Raw genomic sequence first — 25,880 nt, 5'->3', positions numbered from 1 at the left:
CTGCTGTTTGTTCTAGTCTGTTGGTTAAATTGTTCTAGTCTGCTGTTTGTTCTAGTCTGTTTGTTAAATTGTTCTAGTCTGTTTGTTAAATTGGTCTAGTCTGTTGGTTAAATTGTTCTAGTCTGCTGTTTGTACTAGTCTGTTTGTTAAATTGTTCTAGTCTGTTTGTTAAATTGTTCTAGTCTGTTTGTTAAATTGTTCTAGTCTGCTGTTTGTTCTAGTCTGTTTGTTAAATTGTTCTAGTCTGCTGTTTGTTAAATTGTTCTAGTCTGTTTGTTAAATTGTTCTAGTCTGTTTGTTAAATTGTTCTAGTCTGCTGTTTGTTCTAGTCTGTTTGTTAAATTGTTCTAGTCTGTTTGTTAAATTGTTCTAGTCTGTTTGTTAAATTGTTCTAGTCTGTTTGTTAAATTGTTCTAGTCTGTTTGTTAAATTGTTCTAGTCTGTTTGTTAAATTGTTCTAGTCTGTTTGTTAAATTGTTCTAGTCTGTTTGTTAAATTGTTCTAGTCTGCTGTTTGTTCTAGTCTGTTTGTTAAATTGTTCTAGTCTGCTGTTTGTTAAATTGTTCTAGTCTGTTTGTTAAATTGTTCTAGTCTGTTTGTTAAATTGTTCTAGTCTGCTGTTTGTTCTAGTCTGTTTGTTAAATTGTTCTAGTCTGTTTGTTAAATTGTTCTAGTCTGTTGGTTAAATTGTTCTAGTCTGTTTGTTGAATTGTTCTAGTCTGTTTGTTAAATTGTTCTAGTCTGCTGTTTGTTCTAGTCTGTTTGTTAAATTGTTCTAGTCTGTTTGTTAAATTGTTCTAGTCTGTTGGTTAAATTGTTCTAGTCTGCTGTTTGTTCTAGTCTGTTTGTTAAATTGTTCTAGTCTGTTTGTTAAATTGTTCTAGTCTGTTGGTTAAATTGTTCTAGTCTGCTGTTTGTTCTAGTCTGTTTGTTAAATTGTTCTAGTCTGCTGTTTGTTCTAGTCTGTTTGTTAAATTGTTCTAGTCTGTTTGTTAAATTGTTCTAGTCTGTTTGTTAAATTGTTCTAGTCTGCTGTTTGTACTAGTCTGTTTGTTAAATTGTTCTAGTCTGCTGTTTGTTCTAGTCTGTTTGTTAAATTGTTCTAGTCTGTTTGTTAAATTGTTCTAGTCTGTTTGTTAAATTGTTCTAGTCTGCTGTTTGTTCTAGTCTGTTTGTTAAATTGTTCTAGTCTGCTGTTTGTTCTAGTCTGTTGTTTAAATTGTTCTAGTCTGCTGTTTGTCCTAGTCTGTTTGTTAAATTGTTCTAGTCTGTTTGTTAAATTGTTCTAGTCTGTTTGTTAAATTGTTCTAGTCTGCTGTTTGTTCTAGTCTGTTTGTTAAATTGTTCTAGTCTGTTTGTTAAATTGTTCTAGTCTGTTTGTTAAATTGTTCTAGTCTGCCGTTTGTTCTAGTCTGTTTGTTAAATTGTTCTAGTCTGTTTGTTAAATTGTTCTAGTCTGTTTGTTAAATTGTTCTAGTCTGCTGTTTGTTCTAGTCTGTTTGTTAAATTGTTCTAGTCTGCTGTTTGTTCTAGTCTGTTGTTTAAATTGTTCTAGTCTGCTGTTTGTCCTAGTCTGTTTGTTAAATTGTTCTAGTCTGTTTGTTAAATTGTTCTAGTCTGTTTGTTAAATTGTTCTAGTCTGCTGTTTGTTCTAGTCTGTTTGTTAAATTGTTCTAGTCTGTTTGTTAAATTGTTCTAGTCTGTTTGTTAAATTGTTCTAGTCTGCTTTCTTCCTCGCCAGATGATGTGCTGTCCACATTTGATCCTGTTCTAAATAGGTTTCACACCACATCCATTTGCAGTTTAATAACCACGGGCGTAGAAGGTTCCAGCAATAGACTCCTTAATGCCAGCGAGTCCCGGAGCTTCTCTTACGTCGCTCCCGGGTTCCCGCAATTCCAAACCACTCGGCGGCGTCCAAATCCCTTACGTCACGGCGAACAGGTGTAGCACATTACACTCCACCCCGGCTATCCATCACGTCTCTACATTAGCATCTCATCGGGATTCTCGACAGCGACGGCTCTCAAGCATCATCCTTCTCTTCCCAGAATCCTCTCCCGGCGCCGGGGTCTCTGCCTGGGGGCCCCGCCGAAAAGCCGGCGCTCCCGTGACTAAAAAGGTCGGCGTGGCGAGGAGACGTAAAGCGAGCGAGCGACGCCGTGAGAATAATCAGTTCCCCCCCCCCCCCACCCCCCCACACACTCGACAAGGAGACATCAGGAGGACCCTGAACACAACACAGCGCCACTAGGAGACATGAGTAGGCCCCGCCCACACACGCAGGTGACATCGCCAGGTGAAAGCTTGCTTCTGATTGGACGCTAAACCTGACATAATGATGCTGTTTTTTGTGTGGAATAAACAACACTATTGGATAATACAACAATAAATTCTTTCTAATATTATATTAAAATACTAATATTAATATAAAATGAATATAATTGTTTTAATTTGTTATATTTTTTATTATTAAAGTTACTATGTATTATATAAATATATCTATTACAATCAACTAAATCATTTTTGTTATGTTATTGGTATAAGATATTGGATATAAGATATAAAAAAAAATTATATACAAATATTTTATTTGTTATATTGTTTTATTATATTTTTTATTATTAAAAGAATGTAACAAACACAATTATTTTTGTTATGTCCTATGTATAAAATTGTTTTTATTTCAACAATGATTTTTAATTTTTAATTTATTTTTTAGTACATTTGACTTGAATACGTTTTTTTTTAAATATATATTTTCAATGTTTTATTTCTTCGTCAATACGTGAGATAAATGTGCTTAATGATTTATTACAAGGAGTAAATGACACATTGTACATAATATCATAACCAGGAAGTTGGAAAGTTATTTCATGAATGCAATTTGAATAAATACATTTATTTCCTTTTTGAATATAAAACAACTAATTAGGTATCATTTTAATTTTCTTTTTTTTTCATTGCATAGTACATTTTCCCCTCTATCTGCACATTAATGTATTTTATTATTATTATTTTTCCCATATCTGAATTACTACTACAACTATTGTTAATATTCACTATTTTCAATATGGGCCAACAGAAACAAATCAGGACAAAATAAATATGAAATATTAAATATCGTTGTAATATTGGACATCAGGCCAAAAAGTACAAAATACAAAATAAAGCGCAAAATAAACATGGAATGTTAAATAATGTTGTGTTTTTTAATATCAGGTCAGAAATATTGAATAGGATCAAATAATACAACACTATTTTATCCAATTATTATTTTTATATCGCACTATTAACTGTTTATATCGCACTATTAACTGTTTATATCGCACTATTAACTGTTTATATCGCACTATTAACTGTTTATATCGCACTAGTAACTGTTTATATTGCACTATTAACTGTTTATATCGCACTATTAACTGTTTATATCGCACTATTAACTGTTTATATCGCACTATTAACTGTTTATATCGCACTATTAACTGTTTATATCGCACTATTAACTGTTTATATCGCACTATTGACTGTTTATATCGCACTATTGACTGTTTATATCGCACTATTATCTGTTTATATCGCACTATTATCTGTTTATATCGCACTATTAACTGTTTATATCGCACTATTAACTGTTTATATCGCACTATTAACTGTTTATATCACACTATTAACTGTTTATATCGCACTATTGACTCTTTATATCGCACTATTGACTCTTTATATCGCACTATTAACTGTTTATATCGCACTATTAACTGTTTATATCGCACTATTAACTGTTTATATCGCACTATTAACTGTTTATATCGCACTATTAACTGTTTATATCGCACTATTAACTGTTTATATTGCACTATTAGCTGTTTATATCGCACTATTGACTGTTTATATCGCACTATTGACTCTTTATATCGCACTATTAACTGTTTATATCACACTATTAACTGTTTGTATCGGCACTATTAACTGTTTATATCGCATTATTGACTCTTTATATCGCACTATTAACTGTTTATATCACACTATTAACTGTTTATATCGCACTATTGACTCTTTATATCGCACTATTAACTGTTTATATCGCACTATTAACTGTTTATATCACACTATTAACTGTTTGTATCGGCACTATTAACTGTTTATATCGCACTATTGACTCTTTATATCGCACTATTAACTGTTTATTTCACACTATTAACTGTTTATATCGCACTATTGACTCTTTATATCGCACTATTAACTGTTTATATCGCACTATTGACTCTTTATATCGCACTATTGACTCTTTATATCGCACTATTAACTGTTTATATCGCACTATTAACTGTTTATATCACACTATTAACTGTTTGTATCGGCACTATTAACTGTTTATATCGCACTATTGACTCTTTATATCGCACTATTAACTGTTTATTTCACACTATTAACTGTTTATATCGCACTATTGACTCTTTATATCGCACTATTAACTGTTTATATCGCACTATTAACTGTTTATATCACACTATTAACTGTTTATATCGCACTATTAACTGTTTATATCGCACTATTAACTGTTTATATCGCACTATTAGCTGTTTATATCGCACTATTGACTGTTTATATCGCACTATTGACTCTTTATATCGCACTATTAACTGTTTATATCACACTATTAACTGTTTATATCGCACTATTAACTGTTTGTATCGCACTATTAACTGTTTATATCGCACTATTAACTGTTTATATCGCACTATTAACTGTTTATATCGCACTATTGACTGTTTATATCGCACTAGTAACTGTTTATATCGCACTATTATCTGTTTATATCGCACTATTAACTGTTTATATCACACTATTAACTGTTTATATCGCACTATTAACTGTTTATATCACACTATTAACTGTTTATATCGCACTATTAACTGTTTATATCACACTATTAACTGTTTATATCGCACTATTGACTGTTTATATCGCACTAGTAACTGTTTATATCGCACTATTATCTGTTTATATCGCACTATTATCTGTTTATATCGCACTATTAACTGTTTATATCGCACTATTAACTGTTTATATCGCACTATTAACTGTTTATATCGCACTATTAACTGTTTATATCGCACTATTAACTGTTTATATCGTACTATTAACTGTTTATATCACACTATTGACTGTTTATATCGCACTATTGACTGTTTATATCACACTATTAACTGTTTATATCGCACTATTAACTGTTTATATCGCACTATTAACTGTTTATATCGCACTATTAACTGTTTATATCGCACTATTAACTGTTTATATCGCACTATTGACTGTTTATATCGCACTATTGACTGTTTATATCGCACTATTGACTGTTTATATCGCACTATTGACTGTTTATATCGCACTATTAACTGTTTATATCGCACTATTATCTGTTTATATCGCACTATTAACTGTTTATATCGCACTATTAACTGTTTATATCGCATTATTAACTGTTTATATCGCACTATTAACTGTTTATATCACACTATTAACTGTTTATATCGCACTATTAACTGTTTATATCGCACTATTAACTGTTTATATCACACTATTAACTGTTTATATCGCACTATTGACTGTTTATATCACACTATTAACTGTTTATATCGCACTATTAACTGTTTATATCGCACTATTAACTGTTTATATCGCACTATTAACTGTTTATATCGCACTATTAACTGTTTATATCGCACTATTGACTGTTTATATCGCACTATTGACTGTTTATATCGCACTATTGACTGTTTATATCGCACTATTGACTGTTTATATCGCACTATTGACTCTTTATATCGCACTATTAACTGTTTATATCGCACTATTAACTGTTTATATCACACTATTAACTGTTTGTATCGGCACTATTAACTGTTTATATCGCACTATTGACTCTTTATATCGCACTATTAACTGTTTATTTCACACTATTAACTGTTTATATTGCACTATTAACTGTTTATATCGCACTATTAACTGTTTATATCGCACTATTAACTGTTTATATCACACTATTAACTGTTTATATCGCACTATTGACTGTTTATATCACACTATTAACTGTTTATATCGCACTATTAACTGTTTATATCGCACTATTAACTGTTTATATCGCACTATTAACTGTTTATATCGCACTATTAACTGTTTATATCGCACTATTGACTGTTTATATCGCACTATTGACTGTTTATATCGCACTATTGACTGTTTATATCGCACTATTGACTGTTTATATCGCACTATTGACTCTTTATATCGCACTATTAACTGTTTATATCGCACTATTAACTGTTTATATCACACTATTAACTGTTTGTATCGGCACTATTAACTGTTTATATCGCACTATTGACTCTTTATATCGCACTATTAACTGTTTATTTCACACTATTAACTGTTTATATCGCACTATTGACTCTTTATATCGCACTATTAACTGTTTATATCGCACTATTAACTGTTTATATCGCACTATTGACTCTTTATATCGCACTATTAACTGTTTATATCGCACTATTAACTGTTTATATCACACTATTAACTGTTTGTATCGGCACTATTAACTGTTTATATCGCACTATTGACTCTTTATATCGCACTATTAACTGTTTATTTCACACTATTAACTGTTTATATCGCACTATTGACTCTTTATATCGCACTATTAACTGTTTATATCGCACTATTGACTGTTTATATCGCACTATTAGCTGTTTATATCGCACTATTAACTGTTTATATCGCACTATTAACTGTTTATATCGCACTATTAACTGTTTATATCGCACTATTAACTGTTTATATCGCACTATTAACTGTTTATATCGCACTATTAACTGTTTATATCGCACTATTGACTGTTTATATCGCACTAGTAACTGTTTATATCGCACTATTATCTGTTTATATCGCACTATTAACTGTTTATATCACACTATTAACTGTTTATATCGCACTATTAACTGTTTATATCACACTATTAACTGTTTATATCGCACTATTAACTGTTTATATCACACTATTAACTGTTTATATCGCACTATTGACTGTTTATATCGCACTAGTAACTGTTTATATCGCACTATTATCTGTTTATATCGCACTATTATCTGTTTATATCGCACTATTAACTGTTTATATCGCACTATTAACTGTTTATATCGCACTATTAACTGTTTATATCGCACTATTAACTGTTTATATCGCACTATTAACTGTTTATATCGTACTATTAACTGTTTATATCACACTATTGACTGTTTATATCGCACTATTGACTGTTTATATCACACTATTAACTGTTTATATCGCACTATTAACTGTTTATATCGCACTATTAACTGTTTATATCGCACTATTAACTGTTTATATCGCACTATTAACTGTTTATATCGCACTATTGACTGTTTATATCGCACTATTGACTGTTTATATCGCACTATTGACTGTTTATATCGCACTATTGACTGTTTATATCGCACTATTAACTGTTTATATCGCACTATTATCTGTTTATATCGCACTATTAACTGTTTATATCGCACTATTAACTGTTTATATCGCATTATTAACTGTTTATATCGCACTATTAACTGTTTATATCACACTATTAACTGTTTATATCGCACTATTAACTGTTTATATCGCACTATTAACTGTTTATATCACACTATTAACTGTTTATATCGCACTATTGACTGTTTATATCACACTATTAACTGTTTATATCGCACTATTAACTGTTTATATCGCACTATTAACTGTTTATATCGCACTATTAACTGTTTATATCGCACTATTAACTGTTTATATCGCACTATTGACTGTTTATATCGCACTATTGACTGTTTATATCGCACTATTGACTGTTTATATCGCACTATTGACTGTTTATATCGCACTATTGACTGTTTATATCGCACTATTGACTGTTTATATCGCACTATTAACTGTTTATATCGCACTATTATCTGTTTATATCGCACTATTAACTGTTTATATCGCACTATTAACTGTTTATATCGCATTATTAACTGTTTATATCGCACTATTAACTGTTTATATCGCACTATTAACTGTTTATATCGCACTATTAACTGTTTATATCGCACTATTAACTGTTTATATCGCACTATTGACTGTTTATATCACACTATTAACTGTTTATATCGCACTATTAACTGTTTATATCGCACTATTAACTGTTTATATCGCACTATTAACTGTTTATATCGCACTATTAACTGTTTATATCGCACTATTGACTGTTTATATCGCACTATTGACTGTTTATATCGCACTATTGACTGTTTATATCGCACTATTAACTGTTTATATCGCACTATTATCTGTTTATATCGCACTATTAACTGTTTATATCGCACTATTAACTGTTTATATCGCACTATTAACTGTTTATATCGCACTATTAACTGTTTATATCGCACTATTAACTGTTTATATCGCACTATTAACCGTTTATATCGCACTATTAACTGTTTATATCACACTATTAACTGTTTATATCGCACTATTAACTGTTTATATCGCACTATTAACAACACAACTGTCTTCAGATTTCTGCACATAAGAAACAATAAACGTAATCTGATTACAAACATTCAAAATGAACCATGTAAACAATGAACAAACAATTAATAATAATAGAATTAAAAAAATAAGGACGTCAATGAAATATAATAGAACAATAAAAAAAAAATCAATATAATAGACTGAAACAATAAAAGACTAACACCCGTTTAAAAGCTAAAGAATAAAATTCGGTTTTAAGATGAGACTTCAAACATTCAACAATATATATATATATATATATATATATATATATATATATATATATATATATATATATATAGGCCCTGCGATGAGATGGCAACTTGTCCAGGGTGTACTCCGCCTTCCACCCGATTGTAGCTGAGATGGGCCCCAGCGCCCCCCGCAACCCCAAAAGGGAATAAGCGGTAGGAAATGGATGGATGGATATATATATATATATATATGCAGTATGTACAAATGTTATATATCTTTTTTGGAAGATTTACACATTTTTATACATTTTAAATTGAAAAATAATAATACAATAGTTGTATATTCTATACGCCCTAAAGCTAAATGATGTTTCATTTATGTGTGTTAACTTTTTTTTCATAATTATTGCTTTACTTCTGTCATGTGCTTGTTTAGCTTCCTTTACTTGTCTTGTGGTTAGCATAAATAACACCTAAACATACTTTGGTGTATGTTTCATATCATATTCTATAAAATAATTTTAAAAATATACTTAAAAAAAAAAAGATTTTAATACAACATTAACACTTATTTAAAAGTTATTGAATGATACCACCTTAACATGTGAAAATAAAACAATTACACAACTATTTAATAACACCACCTTAACATTCGACAAACAAATAACTATACACCAATTTAATAACACCACCGTAACATTTGACAACCAAACAATTATAAACTTATTTAATAATACCAACAAAACAATTACACACTTATCTAATAATACCACCTTAACATTTGACAACCAAACAATTATAAACTTATTTAATAATACCAACAAAACAATTACACACTTATCTAATAATACCACCTTAACATTTGACAACCAAACAATTATAAACTTATTTAATAATACCAACAAAACAATTACACACTTATCTAATAATACCACCTTAACATTTGACAACAAAACAATTATACACTTATTTAATAATACCACCTTAACATTTGACAACAAAACAATTATACACTTATTCACCCCAAAAATATACACTTATTTAATAATACCAACAAAACAATTACACACTTATGTAATAATACCACCTTAACATTTGACAACCAAAAAATTATAAACTTACTTATTAATACCAACCAAACAATTACACACTTATTTAATAACACCACCTTTACATTTGACAACAAAACAATTATACACCTATTTAATAATACCACCTTAACATTTGACAACAAAAACAATTATAAACTTACTTATTAATACCAACCAAACAATTACACACTTATTTAATAACACCACCTTAACATTTGACAACAAAAACAATTATACACTTATTTATTAATACCAACCAAACAATTACACACTTATTTAATAATACCACCTTAACATTTGACAACAAAACAATTATACACTTATTTACAAAAAATTATACACTTATTTAATAATACCAACAAAACAATTACACTTATTTAATAACACCACCTTAACATTTGACAACAAAACAATTATACACCTATTTAATAACACCACCTTAACATTTGACAACCAAACAATTATAAACTTATTTAATAATTCCAACAAAACAATTACACATTTATCTAATAACACCACCTTAACATTTGACAACCAAATTATAAACTTATTTATTATTACCAACCAAACAATTACACACTTATTTAATAATACCACCTTAACATTTGACTATCAAACAATTATACACCTAATTAATAATAACACCTTAACATTTTACAATCTAACAATTACACACTTATTTAATAACACCACCTTAACATTTGACAACCAAACAATTATAAACTTATTTATTAATACCAACCAAACAATTACACACTTATTTAATAATACCACCTTAACTTTTGACAACAAAAAAATTATACACTTATTTACAAAAAAATATACACTTATTTAATAATACCAACAAAACAATTACACACTTATTTAATAATACCACCTTAACATTTTACAATCTAACAATTACACACTTATTTAATAACACCACCTTAACATTTGACAACCAAACAATTATAAACTTATTTATTAATACCAACCAAACAATTACACACTTATTTAATAATACCACCTTAACTTTTGACAACAAAAAAATTATACACTTATTTACAAAAAAATATACACTTATTTAATAATACCAACAAAACAATTACACACTTATTTAATAATACCACCTTAACATTTGACTATCAGACAATTATACATATATTTAATAATAACACCTTAACATTTGACTATCAAACAATTATACACCTATTTAATACCACCTTAACATTTGACAACAAAAACAATTATACACTTATTCACAAAAAAATATACACTTATTTAATAATACCAACAAAACAATTACACACTTATTTAATAATACCACCTTAACATTTGACTTTCAAACAATTATACACCTAATTAATAATAACACCTTAACATTTTACAATCTAACAATTATAAACTTATTTATTAATACCAACAAAACAATTACACACTTATTTAATAATACCACCTTAACATTTGACAACAAAAACAATTATACACTTATTTAATAATACCAACAACACAATTACACTTATTTAATAACACCACCTTAACATTTAACAACAAAACAATTATACATGTATTCACAAAAAAATATACAATTATTTAATAATACCAACAAAACAATTACACACTTATTTAATAATACCACCTTAACATGTGAAAACAAAAAAATCCCTTTTGTTGATATTTTCAAAAAGGTTGATATATTTATGTAGGAGTGAGTACTCCTGGAGGTCAGCGGTGGCGCGACCTCTCCAGCAGACTGTTTGTGGCCTCCCTCTCCCCGCCAGCAGGGGGCAGTGCGTGACTTCCAAAGCCTGGCGGAGGCAAGCAAGACAAGTCGGAGTCAAATTGATGTGATCCTCCTTAAGAGCCTCACTCACTTTTAAAAAGATGACATTTTGCTTCTTCTTCTTCTTTTTGTTTTTTTTCTGCCCGCACGAAGGAGTGCGGCGCCCAGTCAATTAGGAGATGATTAGTCCGTTGAAGTCGGGCTGCAGCTGCCGGGCCCCGCCCCCCACCTGCCTCCATTAATAATGCACGTACAAGCGGGCGTGTGATGTTCTCCCGGCGAGGAACAAGATGGCCGACCAAGGTGACCATGAACGCCGGACGTCGGCGACCTCGCCTTCGGGCGCGGGGAAGAAGAAACGTCGGGCCGGTGTTAGGATAGCGAGAATAATTGGCGGTGGGAAAGTCAATAGGAGGACGGCGTGCTGCTTGGGTAAATAGGAGGTATTATTTTCTCATGTAGCGCCGCTAAGCCCCGGCTCTGACTTCCATCGGGGAGCAAACATTAAGGAGATCCACATGGCCGAGTAATTAATGTTGGCCGACATATTAGAATGTTAACAGTGTCGGAGCCGTGTGACGGCGAATACCGAGTGAGGGCTTTATCGCCGGCGCCCGGGCGGGGGGGCCACATCCCTCCTAATTGGGGACATCAGAGTTCCCGCTGCCGCGTCTTCTCATCGCTCCTCTCCTCTTTTAAATTATTCGCCCCCCCCCCCCTCTCTCTCTCGCTCCAGGATCCGCTCTCATTAGCAGCCCCCCCCCCCCCCCCCCCCCCCGCCTCATCCACCACGCTCCGCCCGCCTCGTTTGCATTTCAAGTGGCGCCAGGAAGAGAGGGAGGGAGCTGTCGCTGGCGGTTGATGCTTCGTCACGCCGCCGCGTCCCGACATCTGGGAGCGCCCCCCCCCCCCCCCCTCCCCGGTGTCATTAACAGGACTAATCTGGGCCTAATTTCCTAATGATGGCTGTTTTAATGCATGCGAACCGACGCAGTCTCTTGACTCATTACCGCCAATTTGCCCGAGACACACATCATCATCAGGCGCTCTCTCGCTACCCACCAACATTTATTTTTGCTAATATGACTTTTTTTTTTTTTTTTTTTTTTTGCCCCCGCCCCCTCCGCGGCGAGCCAAGCACGCTCGTCACGGCCTGCAATCAGCACTTAGCGCTAACTGCCTTCTCGCTCACACCGCCGGGGACCAGCAGGGGGCGCCGCAGCTGAAAAATCAGGGGTCGAAGGTCATGTGCTATATAAGACGAGACCCTCAGCAACACTCTTATATAAGCCACGCCCACGCCAATTACTAAACCACCAATCTAACATCGTACTAACTTTGAAGCCCGAACCTCGTAACGTTTCTACCTCACATGTTAGCATCACAAACTTTACATCGCAAGAAAGCTAAGAAGATTCAAATTTTATCGGTGTTAAAAGTGGTAAAATTCTACATTGAACGTGAGCAAAAACATTCAAAGCCATTACAACATCGACGGTTACTGTTTAGTCTCGTAGTTGTTGGTTTGAAATAAGTGTTTCATTTAGTAGGTAAATGTTAAATCCCAGTTGTTTTAAAACATTTTAAAACAACATTTTGTGTGTTTTCAGGTGATTTTATTGTGTAGTTTTTCTGTAAAAAGCATGCAAAGATAGATTTGGCAATTTTGTCTTTGTAATTTATTTCAGTTTGGTTTGAAATGGACGTTAGCACAAAATACCTTCTCGCTGATACCATGGAGGACCAGTAGGGGGCACTGCAGCTGAAAAATCAGGGGTCAAAGGTCATGTGCTATATAAGACGAGACCCTCTGCGACACTCTCGTATAAGCCACGCCCACGCCAATTACTAAACCACCAATCAAACATCGTACTAACTTTAAAGCCCGAACCTCATAACGTTTCTACCTCACATGTTAGCATCACAAACTTTACATGGTAAGAAAGCTAAGAAGATTCAAATTTTATCGGTGTTAAAAGTGGTAAAATTCTACATTGAACGTGAGCAAAAACGTTCAAAGCCATTACAACATCGACGGTTACTGTTTAGTCTCGTAGTTGTTGGCTTGAAATAAATGTTTCATTTAGTAGGTAAATTTTAAATCAGAATTGTTTTAAAACATTTTAAAACAACATTTTATGTGTTTTCAGGTGATTTTATTGTGTAGTTTTTCTGTATAAAAGCATGCAAAGATAGATTTGGCAATTTTGTCTTTGTAATTTATTTCAGTTTGGTTTGAAATGGACGTTAGCACAAAATACCTTCTCACTGATACCATGGAGGACCAGCAGGGGGCACTGCAGCTGAAAAATCAGGGGTCAAAGGTCAAGCGCTATATAAGACGAGACCCTCGTCGACACTCGTATAAGCCACGCCCACGCCAATTACTAAACCACCAATCAAACACTGTAGAAAGTGTAAAGCCCTAACGCTGGGGTCGCAAACCACCTCATAACGTTTCTACCTCACATGCTAGCATCACAAACTTTACATCGCAAGAAAGCTAAGAAAATACACATTTTATCGGCTAAAGTGGTAAAATTTGACATTGAACACGACTCAAACCAGCGACCAACAACGATCAAAACAATCACAACGTCGACGGTTATTGCTTAGTCTCGTAGTTGTCGTTTTGGAATACATTTTTAATTTAGTAAGTAAACATGAAGGCCGAATTGCTTGGATACATTTTCAAACACATTTTAATGTGTTTTCAGGTGATTATATGGTGTAGTTTTTTGGTAAAAAGCATGCAAACATAGATTAGGCAGTTTTGTCTTTGTAATACTTGAATAGCTGAGCTTAAAATGCACCATAAAGGACGTTAGCATGCATATATGCTAACCAGCTAGCACCAAATACCTTCTGATTGATGCCACAGCAGCTAAAAACCAGGGGTCAAAGGTCAAGTGCTATATAAGACGAGACCCTCGTCGGCACTTGTATATAAGCCACGCCCACGCCAATTACTAAACCACCAATCAAACACTGTAGAAAGTGTAAAGCCCTAACGCTGGGGTCGCAAACCACCTCATAACGTTTCTACCTCACATGTTAGCATCACAAACTTCACATCGCAAGAAAGCTAAGAAAATACACATTTTATCGGCTAAAGTGGTAAAATTTGACATTGAACACGACTCAAACCAGCGACCAACAACGATCAAAACAATCACGATGTTGACAGTTATTGCTTAGTCTCGTAGTTGTCGTTTTGGAATAAATGTTTAATTTAGTAAGTAAACATCAAAGCCGAATTGCTTGGATACATTTTCCAACACATTTTAATGTGTTTTCAGGTGATTATATGGTGTAGTTTTTTGGCAAAAAGCTTTCAAACACAGATTTGGCAGTTTTGTCTTTGTAATACTTGAATAGCTGAGCTTAAAATGCACCCTAAAGGACGTTAGCATGCATATATGCTAACCAGCTAGCACCAAATACCTTCTCACTAATGCCACAGCAGCTAAAAACCAGGGGTCAAATGTCAAGTGCTATATAAGACGAGACCCTCGTCGACCCTCGTATATAAGCCACGCCCACGCCAATTACTAAACCACCAATCAAACACTGTAGAAAGTGTAAAGCCCTAACACTGGGGTCGCAAACCACCTCATAACGTTTCTACCTCACATGTTAGCATCACAAACTTCACATCGCAAGAAAGCTAAGAAAATACACATTTTATCGGCTAAAGTGGTAAAATTTGACATTGAACACGACTCAAACAAGCGACCAACAACTTTCAAAACAAACACAACGTTGACGGTTATTGCTTAGTCTCGTAGTTGTCGTCTTGGAATAAATGTTTAATTTAGTAAGTAAACATCAAAGCCGAATTGCTTGGATACATTTTCAAACACATTTTAATGTGTTTTCAGGTGATTATATGGTGTAGTTTTTTGGCAAAAAGCATGCAAACATAGATTTGGCAGTTTTGTCTTTTAATACTTGAATAGCTGAGCTTAAAATGCACCCTAAAGGACGTTAGCATGCATATATGCTAACCAGCTAGCACCAAATACCTTCTCACTAATGCCACAGCAGCTAAAAACCAGGGGTCAAATGTCAAGTGCTATATAAGACGAGACCCTCGGCGACACTCTCGTATACAGGCCACGCCCACGCCAATTACTAAACCACCAATCAAACACTGTAGAAAGTGTAAAGCCCTAACGCTGGGGTCGCAAACCACCTCATAACGTTTCTACCTCACATGCTAGCATCACAAACTTTACATCGCAAGAAAACTAAGAAAATACACATTTTATCGGCTAAAGTGGTAAAATTTTACATTGAACACGACTCAAACCAGCGACCAACAATGTTCAAAAAAATCGGTTATTGCTTAGTCTCGAAGTTGTCGTCTTGGAATAAATGTTTAATTTAGTAAGTAAACATCAAAGCCGAATTGCTTGGATACATTTTCAAACACAATTTAATGTGTTTTCAGGTGATTATATGGTGTAGTTTTTTAGCAAAAAGAATGCAAACATAGATTAGGCAGTTTTGTCTTCGTAATACTTGAATAGCTGAGCTTAAAATGCACCCTAAAGGATGTTAGCATGCATATATGCTAACCAGCTAGCACTAAATACCTTCTCACTGATGCCACAGCAGCTAAAAACCAGGGGTCAAATGTCAAGTGCTATATAAGACGAGACCCTCGACGACACTCGTATATAAGCCACGCCCACGGCAATTACTAAACCACCAATCAAACACTGTAGAAAGTGTAAAGCCCTAACGCTGGGGTCGCAAACCACCTCATAACGTTTCTACCTCACATGTTAGCATCACAAACTTTACATCGCAAGAAAGCTAACAAAAGTCAAATTTTATCTGCTAAAGTGGTAAATTTTTACATTGAACACGACTCAAACCAGCGACCAACTATTCAAAACAATCATGATGTTGACAGTTATTGCTTAGTCTCGTAGTTGTCGTTTTGGAATAAATGTTTAATTTAGTAAGTAAACATCAAAGCCGAATTGCTTGGATACATTTTCCAACACAATTTAATGTGTTTTCAGGTGATTATATGGTGTAGTTTTTTGGTAAAAAGCATGCAAACATAGATTTGGCAGTTTTGTCTTTGTAATACTTGAATAGCTGAGCTTAAAATGCGCCCCAAAGGACGTTAGCATGCATATATGCTAACCAGCTAGCACTAAATACCTTCTCACTAATGCCACAGCAGCTAAAAACCAGGGGTCAAATGTCAAGTGCTATATAAGACGAGACCCTCGGCGACCCTTGTATATAGGCCACGCCCACGCCAATTACTAAACCACCAATCAAACACTGTAGAAAGTGTAAAGCCCTAACGCTGGGGTCGCAAACCACCTCATAACGTTTCTACCTCACATGCTAGCATCACAAATTTTACATTGCAAGAAGGCTAAGAAGATACAGATTTTATCGGCTAAAGTGGTAAAATTCTACATTTAACACGACTCAAACCAGCGGCCAACAACGATCAAAACAATCACAACATCGACGGTTATTGCTTAGTCTCGAAGTTGTCGTTTTGGAATAAATGTTTAATTTAGTAAGTAAACATCAAAGCCGAAGTGCTTGGATACATTTTCAAACACATTTTAATGTGTTTTCAGGTGATTATATGGTGTAGTTTTTTGGTAAAAAGCATGCAAACACAGATTAGGCAGTTTTGTCTTTGTAATACTTGAATAGCTGAGCTTAAAATGTACCATAAAGGACGTTAGCATGCATATATGCTAACCAGCTAGCACTAAATACCTTCTCACTAATGCCACAGCAGCTAAAAATCAGGGGTCAAATGTCAAGTGCTATATAAGACGAGACCCTCGTCGACACTCGTATATAAGCCACGCCCACACCAATTACTAAACCACCAATCAAACACTGTAGAAAGTGTAAAGCCCTAACGCTGGGGTCGCAAACCACCTCATAACGTTTCTACCTCACATGTTAGCATCACAAACTTTACATCGCAAGAAAGCTAAGAAAATACACATTTTATCGGCTAAAGTGGTAAAATTTGACATTGAACACGACTCAAACCAGCGACCAACAACGATCAAAACAATCACGATGTTGACAGTTATTGCTTAGTCTCGAAGTTGTCGTTTTGGAATAAATGTTTAATTTAGTAAGTAAACATCAAAGCCGAAGTGCTTGGATACATTTTCAAACACATTTTAATGTGTTTTCCGGTGATTATATGGTGTAGTTTTTTGGCAAAAAGCATGCAAACATAGAATCGGCAGTTTTGTCTTTGTAATACTTGAATAGCTGAGCTTAAAATGCACCATAAAGGATGTTAGCATGCATATATGCTAACCAGCTAGCACTAAATATCTTCTCACTAATGCCACAGCAGCTAAAAACCAGGGGTCAAATGTCAAGTTCTATATAAGACGAGACCCTCGTCTACACTCGTATACAAGCCACGCCCACGCCAATTACTAAACCACCAATCAAACACTGTAGAAAGTGTAAAGCCCTAACGCTGGGGTCGCAAACCACCTCATAACGTTTCTACCTCACATGTTAGCATCACAAACTTTACATCGCAAGAAAGCTAAGAAAATACACATTTTATCGGCTAAAGTGGTAAAATTTGACATTGAACACGACTCAAACCAGCGACCAACAACTTTCAAAACAATCACGATGTTGACGGTTATTGCTTAGTCTCGTAGTTGTCGTTTTGGAATAAATGTTTAATTTAGTAAGTAAACATCAAAGCCGAAGTGCTTGGATACATTTTCCAACACATTTTAATGTGTTTTCAGGTGATTATATGGTGTAGTTTTTTGGTAAAAAGCATGCAAACATAGATTAGGCAGTTTTGTCTTTGTAATACTTGAATAGCTGAGCTTAAAATGCACCATAAAGGACGTTAGCATGCATATATGCTAACCAGCTAGCACCAAATACCTTCTCACTAATGCCACAGCAGCTAAAAACCAGGGGTCAAATGTCAAGTGCTATATAAGACGAGACCCTCGTCTACACTCGTATATAAGCCACGCCCACGCCAATTACTAAACCACCAATCAAACACTGTAGAAAGTGTAAAGCCCTAACGCTGGGGTCGCAAACCACCTCATAACGTTTCTACCTCACATGTTAGCATCACAAACTTTACATCGCAAGAAAGCTAAGAAAATACACATTTTATCGGCTAAAGTGGTAAAATTTGACATTGAACACGACTCAAACCAGCAACCAACAACGAACAAAACAATCACGATGTTGACAGTTATTGCTTAGTTCGAAGTTGTCGTTTTGGAATAAATGTTTAATTTAGTAAGTAAACATCAAAGCCAAATTGCTTGGATACATTTTCAAACACATTTTAATGTGTTTTCAGGTGATTATATGGTGTAGTTTTTTGGTAAAAAGCATGCAAACACAGATTTGGCAGTTTTGTCTTTGTAATACTTGAATAGCTGAGCTTAAAATGCACCATAAAGGACGTTAGCATGCATATATGCTAACCAGCTAGCACTAAATACCTTCTCACTAATGCCACAGCAGCTAAAAACCAGGGGTCAAATGTCAAGTGCTATATAAGACGAGACCTTCGTCGACACTCGTGTATAAGCCACGCCCACGCCAATTACTAAACCACCAATCAAACACTGTAGAAAGTGTAAAGCCCTAACGCTGGGGTCGCAAACCACCTCATAACGTTTCTACCTCACATGTTAGCATCACAAACTTCACATCGCAAAAAGGCTAAGAAAATACACATTTTATCGGCTAAAGTGGTAAAATTTGACATTGAACACGACTCAAACCAGCGACCAACAACGATCAAAACAATCACAACGTCAACGGTTATTGCTTAGTCTCGTAGTTGTCGTTTTGGAATAAATGTTTAATTTAGTAAGTAAACATGAAGGCCGAAGTGCTTGGATACATTTTCAAACACAATTTAATGTGTTTTCAGGTCATTATATGGTGTAGTTTTTTGGCAAAAAGCATGCAAACATAGATTAGGCAGTTTTGTCTTTGTAATACTTGAATAGCTGAGCTTAAAATGCACCATAAAGGACGTTAGCATGCATATATGCTAACCAGCTAGCACTAAATACCTTCTCACTAATGCCACAGCAGCTAAAAACCAGGGGTCAAATGTCAAGTGCTATATAAGACGAGACCCTCGGCGACACTCTCGTATATAAGCCACGCCCACGCCAATTACTAAACCACCAATCAAACACTGTAGAAAGTGTAAAGCCCTAACGCTGGGGTCGCAAACCACCTCATAACGTTTCCACCTCACATGCTAGCATCACAAACTTCACATCGCAAGAAAGCTAAGAAGATACAAATTTTATCGGCTTAAATGTTTAAATTCTACATTGAACACGACTCAAACTAGCGACCAACAACTTTCAAAACAATCACAACATCGACGGTTATTGCTTAGTCTCGTAGTTGTCGTTTTGGAATAAATGTTTGATTTAGTAAGTAAACATCAAAGCCAAATTGCTTGGATACATTTTCAAACACAATTTAATGTGTTTTCAGGTGATTATATGGTGTAGTTTTTTGGTAAAAAGCATGCAAACATAGATTAGGCAGTTTTGTCTTTGTAATACTTGAATAGCTGAGCTTAAAATGCACCATAAAGGACGTTAGCATGCATATATGCTAACCAGCTAGCACCAAATACCTTCTGATTGATGCCACAGCAGCTAAAAACCAGGGGTCAAATGTCAAGTGCTATATAAGACGAGACCCTCGTCGACACTCGTATATAGGCCACGCCCACGCCAATTACTAAACCTCCAATCAAACACTGTAGAAAGTGTAAAGCCCTAACGCTGGGGTCGCAAACCACCTCATAACGTTTCTACCTCACATGCTAGCATCACAAACTTCACATCGCAAGAAAGCTAAGAAAATACACATTTTATCGGCTAAAGTGGTAAAATTTGACATTGAACACGACTCAAACCAGCGACCAACAACTTTCAAAACAATCACAACGTTGACAGTTATTGCTTAGTCTCGTAGTTGTCGTTTTGGAATAAATGTTTAATTTAGTAAGTAAACATCAAAGCCGAATTGCTTGGATACATTTTCAAACACATTTTAATGTGTTTTCAGGTGATTATATGGTGTAGTTTTTTGGCAAAAAGCATGCAAACATAGATTTGGCAGTTTTGTCTTTGTAATACTTGAATAGCTGAGCTTAAAATGCACCATAAAGGACGTTAGCATGCATATATGCTAACCAGCTAGCACTAAATACCTTCTCACTGATGCCACAGCAGCTAAAAACCAGGGGTCAAATGTCAAGTGCTATATAAGACGAGACCCTCGGCGACACTCTCGTATACAGGCCACGCCCACGCCAATTACTAAACCACCAATCAAACACTGTAGAAAGTGTAAAGCCCTAACGCTGGGGTCGCAAACCACCTCATAACGTTTCTACCTCACATGCTAGCGTCACAAACTTTACATCGCAAGAAAGCTAAGAAAATACACATTTTATCTGCTAAAGTGGTAAAATTTGACATTGAACACGACTCAAACCAGCGGCCAACAATGTTCAAAAAAATCGGTTATTGCTTAGTCTCATAGTTGTCGTCTTGGAATAAATGTTTAATTTAGTAAGTAAACATGAAGGCCGAAGTGCTTGGATACATTTTCCAACACATTTTAATGTGTTTTCAGGTGATTATATGGTGTAGTTTTTTGGTAAAAAGCATGCAAACATAGATTTGGCAGTTTTGTCTTTGTAATACTTGAATAGCTGAGCTTAAAATGCACCCTAAAGGACGTTAGCATGCATATATGCTAACCAGCTAGCACTAAATACCTTCTCACCGGCCTTTTCTTACTAAATGTATTTGTTTTCTTTCCATTTAGACAGAAAACAATACTCCATTAAATGGGACATTTTTTAAACTTAAATATTATCTAATGATGCGACAAATACAAAAGCAGTTGCCACGTTGTGTAAGTGCTACATAAAAAGAGAATACAACAAATCCTTTTCAACTTATATTCAATTGAATGGACTGCAAAGACAAGATACTTAACATTCACACTCTACTATGCAAAGCCACAGCCATTTATCAACAACACCCAGAAACGCTTCGACTGAGAAAGTTGAGGAATGCTCATCAAACACTTATTTGGAACATCCCACAGGTGAACAGGCTACTTGGGAACAGGTGGGTGCCATGATTGGCTACAAAAGCAGCTTCTGTGTAATGCTCACTCGTTCACAAACAAGGACGGGGCGAGGGTCACCACTTTGTCAACAAATGACTGAGCAAATTGTTTAAGAACAACATTTTTCAAGCAGCTATTGCAAGAAATTTAGGGATTTCCCCATCTACGTGCCGTAATGTCATCAAAAAGTTCAGAGAATCTGGAGAAAGCGCAGAAAACCAACATTGAATGCCCGTGACCTCAGATCCCTCAGGCGGTACTAGTTCAAAAAACGACATCAGTGAGTAAAGGATATCACCACATGGGCTCAGGAACACTTCAGAAAACCACTGTCAGTAACTACAGTTGGTCGCTACATGTATAAGTGCAAGTTAAAACTCTACTAGGCAAAGCCACAGCCATTTATCAACAACACCCAGAAACGCTTTGACTGAGAAAGTTGAGGAATGCTCATCAAACACTTGATTGGAACATCGCACTTGTGAACAGACTATTTGGGAACAGGTGGGTGCCATGTTTGGCTATAAAAGCAGCTTCCATGAAATGCTCACTCATTCACAAACAAGGACGGGGCGAGGGTCACCACTTTGTCAACAAATGACTGAGCAAATTGTTTAAGAAGAACATTTCTCAACAAGGAATTTAGGGATTTCACCATCTACACGCCATAATATCATCAAAAGGTTCAGAAAATCTGGAGAACTCGCCGAAAACCAACATTGAATGCCCGTGACCTTGGATCCCTCTGGCGGTACTGGATCAAAAAGCGACATTGGTGTGTAAAAGATATCACCACATGGGCTCAGGAACACTTCAGAAAACCACTGACAGTAACTACAGTTGGTCTCTACATCTGCAAGTGCAAGTTAAAACTCTTTTATGGAAAGCCACAGCCATTTATCAACAACACCCAGAAACGCTTAGAATGAGAAAGTTGAGGAATGCTCATCAAAGACTTATTTGGAACATCCCACAGGTGAACGGGCTACTTGGGAACAGGTGGGTGCCATGATTGGGTATAAAAGCAGCTTCCATGAAATGCTCACTCGTTCACAAACAAGAACGGGGCGAGGGTCACCACTTTGTCAACAAATGCCTGAGCAAATTGTTTAAGAAGAACATTTCTCAACAAGGAATTTAGGGATTTTACCATCCACGCGTCATAATATCATCAAAAGGTTCAGAAAATCTGGAGAACTCGCCGAAAACCAACATTGAATGCCCGTGACCTTGGATCCCTCTGGCGGTACTGGATCAAAAAGCGACATTAGTGTGTAAAAGATATCACCACATGGGCTCAGGAACACTTCAGAAAACCACTGTCAGTAACTACAGTTGGTCTCTACATCTGCAAGTGCAAGTTAAAACTCTTTTATGGAAAGCCACAGCCATTTATCAACAACACCCAGAAATGCTTTGAATGAGAAAGTTGAGGAATGCTCATCAAAGACTTATTTGGAACATCCCACAGGTGAACAGGCTACTTGGGAACAGGTGGGTGCCATGATTGGCTATAAAAGCAGCTTCCATGAAATGCTCACTCGTTCACAAACAAGGACGGGGCGAGGGTCACCACTTTGTCAACAAATGCGTGAGCAAATTGTTTAAGTACAACATTTTTCAAGCAGCTATTGCAAGAAATTTAGGGATTTCCCCATCTATGCGCCGTAATGTCATCAAAAAGTTCAGAGAATCTGGAGAAAGCGCAGAAAACCAACATTGAATGCCCGTGACCTCAGATCCCTCAGACGGTACTAGTTCAAAAAACGACATCAGTGAGTAAAGGATATCACCACATGGGCTCAGGAACACTTCAGAAAACCACTGTCAGTAACTACAGTTGGTCGCTACATGTATAAGTGCAAGTTAAAACTCTACTAGGCAAAGCCACAGCCATTTATCAACAACACCCAGAAACGCTTTGACTGAGAAAGTTGAGGAATGCTCATCAAACACTTATTGGGAACATCACACTGGTGAAAAGACTATTTGGGAACAGGTGGGTGCCATGATTGGGTATAAAATCAGCTTCCATGAAATGCTCACTCGTTCACAAACAAGGACGGGGCGAGGGTCACCATTTTGTCAACAAATGCCTGAGCAAATTGTTTAAGAACAACATTTCTCAAGCAGCTATTGCAAGGAATTTAGGGAGTTCACCATCTACGCTCTGTAATATCATCAAAAGGCTCAGAGAATGTGGACAAATCACGGCACGTAAGCCATGATATTACGCACCTTGGATCCCTCAGGCAGTACTGCATCAAAAAGCCACATCAGTGTGTAAAGGATATCACCACCGGAGTTGAGTTGAGTTTGCATACAACATGATGCATCACAATTTCCAGTTCCTCTATTCAACATGTTCGAAAAAGGAGTAGGAAGAAGCAGAGCTTATTTAATCCTACCGCTTTTCCTTTACATAACAGTTGCTAAAACTTTTGTTCACGTCCTGTTGTCAATGTAGTCACAATTGACAAACATATAAATGATAATTGGTGAAGTAAGTTATATTTCATATGGTGAGATTAGAAGATTATATACAAAATGAATGGATTGATGAAATAAATTAATAATGTTTATCATGGATCTTCTTCTTTGTACTTTATAACCTGGGCTCAGGAACACTCTAGAAAACCAATGTTAGCAACTAGAGTTGGTCGCTACATCTGTAAGTGCAAGTTAAAAATCTACTGTACAAAGCCACAGCCATTTATCAACAACACCCGGAAACGCTTGGCTGGGTTTGAGCTCATCTAGGATGGACTAATGCAAAGTGGAAAAGTGTAGTTAAAACACAGTGGATTTATGTTAGCCACTAGCTAGCTAGCCATGTGTTAAAGCAGCACTTCCTGAGAGTGTTTCAGTGTTATAACTTCACCTTTATCTTGACTTTTCACACCAAAATGCGACCATTCTCCCTTTTCTGTCTACACACTGTGTGAGCTTGTAAGTACTCTGTGTGTGTGCGCTGCCTAACATGCCACGTGACGACAGCCATTTTTCAATGGCATTATTGTACCGTTTTTAATTCATTATTATTATTAGAAAGGCCGCCGCCTCTTTGACACGGGATCCGACCCGCGTCCCGTCCCGGTCCCCTCAGACCAAGACCCGGTCCCGGCTCCTCTTTATGAAATTCAGGCTGAGCCTTAATTAGCCGAGTTGTTATGAGGTCGCCCTGACGAGGTCTCGCTCTCGGCTGCTGCCGATATTGCGCGGCTCATTTGCATATTTGCCGCCATATTAAAAGAGGATTAGCTGGCGGGAAAGACAACAGGTGGGGGAGGGGCGGGGGTTCACATCAATAACACAGGTGTGTGTCATTAAGTGCTTCTTAATTAGGACCATCTTTGTCATCATCATCATCCTCCGCAGGAGTTCAGTCCCACGCTCAATATTTACTCTGCACTTTTTCTCTCTCTCTCTCTCTCTCCCCCTGACGGGGCGAGAGAGGTCGGGAGGGCGGAGCAACATTCATCACGCCGCCGCCGCTACAGCTAGCATGCAGGTGCTAGCCAATTAGCGGGCTGGCATTTGAGAAGCTTTAATGAATATTTCCTCACAGGTGAGATGTCAGGGGGGGGAGTGGCCTCGCTGCCAGCTGTGTGCACACACACACACACACACACACACACACACACACACTGGTAATGTGTATGTGGGGACCAAGTGTTTGATCAGTACTTGTGGGGACCAGCCTTTCTACAGGTTGTGGCGACATAAAAAAAAAGAGAGGGAGATGGCTACTAGCCAGTTAGCTCGCACATGTCTTTAAATCTCAGGAATGATGAAGTAATGTCCTGATCAGTCTTACTGCGCACCCTGGGGGAAAATACTTAATATGGTTCATGGGGACCAAATCTCAATAATTTTGCATAATTCACACACGTGACTACTGAGGACCGTTTAAAAAAAAAAAAAAAACGTTTAGAAATCTCCCACTCAAACTAAGCAGTAAACATGTTTTATGGGCCAAAGCTTAAAATCACTTAGGCATCTTCAGAATGGATCCGACTATCATTTAAAAAAAGGTTTCCC

General features: G+C 35.9%; 1 long non-coding RNA gene across 1 annotated transcript in view; it reads right to left on the bottom strand.

The window, feature by feature from the left end:
* Window positions 1-11,249: 11,249 nt before the first annotated feature.
* The window catches only part of LOC133543624 (uncharacterized), an 87,771-nt gene continuing 73,140 nt past the window's right edge, over window positions 11,250-25,880 (bottom strand). Inside the window, exon 3 of the long non-coding RNA XR_009804429.1 lies at window positions 11,250-11,679. This is a non-coding gene — a long non-coding RNA (uncharacterized LOC133543624). The remainder of the gene's footprint in view (window positions 11,680-25,880) is intronic.

The sequence above is a fragment of the Nerophis ophidion genome, linkage group LG26 (assembly GCF_033978795.1).
Source record: "Nerophis ophidion isolate RoL-2023_Sa linkage group LG26, RoL_Noph_v1.0, whole genome shotgun sequence".
Taxonomy (NCBI): domain Eukaryota; kingdom Metazoa; phylum Chordata; class Actinopteri; order Syngnathiformes; family Syngnathidae; genus Nerophis; species Nerophis ophidion.
The sequence above is the reverse complement of the archived record's forward strand: the minus strand, read 5'-3'. Positions and strand labels throughout refer to the sequence as shown.